We start from the raw sequence: 2500 nt of genomic DNA, 5'->3' as shown, positions 1-2500 counted from the left end.
CGAATCGGAAAAGATGCCAAGCTGCGTTAGGAATCGCAACCTTGGAATATTCCAAAGTACCAAAGAAATTCCTTAATTAAAACACCTATTTCAGCAGTTGCCGCACGTAACTGTTAGATATTGACGAGATATGGGAAATATCTTCTGGTATGCAAAAGTTCGCATAAACATACATACACATACATCCAGGTGGGGGAAAGTTGAAATATAAACCAGTTTAGCAAGCCGACAGACCAGACTGAACAGAAAGGTTGACATGTGTCGTTCATAATCATAGAGAGCAAGACTCACCTGCAGTCCGATGAGTCCTTCTCTAGCTCCAGACTTCTTTCCAGTTTGGAACTGAACCCTATGCACACACTTTGTTATATTCTTCCTTCGCGCACAAGTAGAAAACCAGTCACAAATTGTAATGTAAATACTACCGTGAAGTTGCCAAGTAATTATAAGTGATTAGGTAAAGAATATCGTCTCTTAGTCGATTAGCAAAGAAGTATGATCGTCTCACGCGAGAGACATGAACGCACCACAGCAAGGAAACTAGCAGCATTCAACTGCTGGAATTGAATGACGAAATCAGGCCCGGCAACTGTTCTCATAAACGTTGGGGAGTCCCCACTATCGGCTTCCAGGTACGAGCCCCGAGTTGCCAGTTCGTTATAAACACATCGCAAGGTGAGTAGAGAAAGTCTTACTGAACGTTCGACGGCGATGTTTCAAAGCTTTAGATGGTCTGATAACTTATCACGTGTCAAAATCATTTGAAAATGAGGAACTTCGTAGCGAAATGATAAGACTATATCACACTTATATGGCTCACTTAACGAATAGCTTGAGGCGGTTTTTCCGTTGACCTTGAACAACTATATAACAACTTCACTGCCTACACTGAAGAAAACTGTGAGTGAAGTCTTTAGCGAGAATATGAACGGCGTCACATAAGTTAGTTGCGTGTGGAACAAAGGGCTTATCAAGGGGGGAGCATTTTTTTTTTATCGTTAGATGAAATGAAAAAATAACCAAATCAAGCCTGTTTGTCCCTTGTCAGATACTGCAAGATTTTGATTATCTGTTAGGAAGAATTCACGCGGTGCACTGTAGGCATTACTAGAGGTTCTTTGCAGTGTCCCTTCGACCCCCAGCTGCAGCCCCTTGCATTTCTCTTACTCTACCTCCGTTCACATTCTCTTTCTTAGTGCAACTGCTTTGAGGTTTTCCTCCTGTTACACCTGTGAAACCTTTATGCGCTCAATTTCCCGTTCAGTGCTTAGTGACCTTATAGGTCCCAACGTTGTGCCTGTTGGGCTAAATTTATATTCCATTTCCATTTTATGAAAAGACGTCTGTTTATTTTCACTAATCATACGTCGAAAGATGCTTTTAATCCTGAAAGAGAGGCGAGTTTTCCATCGAAAGTCAGAAAACTTTTGTTCCGGATCCACTTCCGATTGTGAACATCGTATTATACACACGAGTGAAGGTCTTGTTTGGGATCCACTGTTTGCTTTGCTTGTAAACAGCGGGGAATGGCATTTCCTCATTTCTGTATTTACCAATCAATGTTGTCGGTGTTCTTGATCCAATTTTGACCCTGTAAGTCTTGTTACCCTCTGATAGCGTGTTCGAGACATGAGTTGGAGATGTGAGTTCACATAAAGAAGGTGTTAGCTTTCCTGTTCTTAGAACTTGTTTAACGGGATGAAGTTGTCGTAGCCACAAGTGTTTTTCTAAATCTCAGGGATGGTTGGAAACGGACTATGGGCCTTATCAACGCTAAGTCAGTTCTCGTTATAGCATTGGTGTACATTAATCTTTATAATTATAATTATAATTTTATATATATATATATATATATATATATATATTATATATATATATTATATATATGCACATACATATGTACACACATATTATATACACATATATGTATACATACATACACATGTTTATTCTTCCGCTGCGTCTTCTATTCTTCTTCAGGCTTTGTTATTGTTCGATTATATATGAAGAGAATACACTTACTACATGCAAACCTATATTATCCTCCCCATATGACTTGTCGTAAACAGAGAAAACGCTTTATTTTTCTTGCAAGGCATCAGTCTTGATTCTCTCTCAACGCCAAGACCGAACCCAATTTCATCGGCTATCTTTTAAGCGGTTCCTTGCTATTATCGAGAATGGCCACTTCATAACGCTTAGCCGCTATTTTTTATTTGTTAAATTTTCTTTATGTACTGCCATCTCTCATTTTTAATTGACGCTCAACGGCTATTTTTTGATTTGCTAAATTAATTTTTTTATAACCTTGACCCTATTCCACTTCCTTTATGTACCGCATTCTCTCATTTTTAATTTCGTTTGTGATGAAACTGGAAAGGATAGTGTTGCATTTTTGGCCCATCAGGATTTTTTTTGGGGAAAAATAAAATACCCTTTTGCTGATGTTGCCTAAACTTGAAACTGAATTACAATGATGAAAATATTCTCAACTGTGTCC

At 38.6% G+C, this 2500-nt stretch overlaps 1 protein-coding gene across 1 annotated transcript in view; it reads right to left on the bottom strand.

The window, feature by feature from the left end:
- LOC135207966 (high-affinity choline transporter 1-like) overlaps positions 1–579 on the bottom strand; it is a 195761-nt gene extending 195182 nt beyond the window's left edge. Inside the window, exon 1 of the mRNA XM_064239996.1 lies at positions 292–579. The gene's annotated coding sequence lies outside the window, so the exon portion shown is untranslated. The remainder of the gene's footprint in view (positions 1–291) is intronic.
- Positions 580–2500: the final 1921 nt, after the last annotated feature.

This window comes from Macrobrachium nipponense, chromosome 34 (assembly GCF_015104395.2).
Source record: "Macrobrachium nipponense isolate FS-2020 chromosome 34, ASM1510439v2, whole genome shotgun sequence".
NCBI lineage: Eukaryota > Metazoa > Arthropoda > Malacostraca > Decapoda > Palaemonidae > Macrobrachium > Macrobrachium nipponense.
Note: the sequence above shows the minus strand (reverse complement) of the source record. Positions and strands in the feature narration are given on the sequence as shown.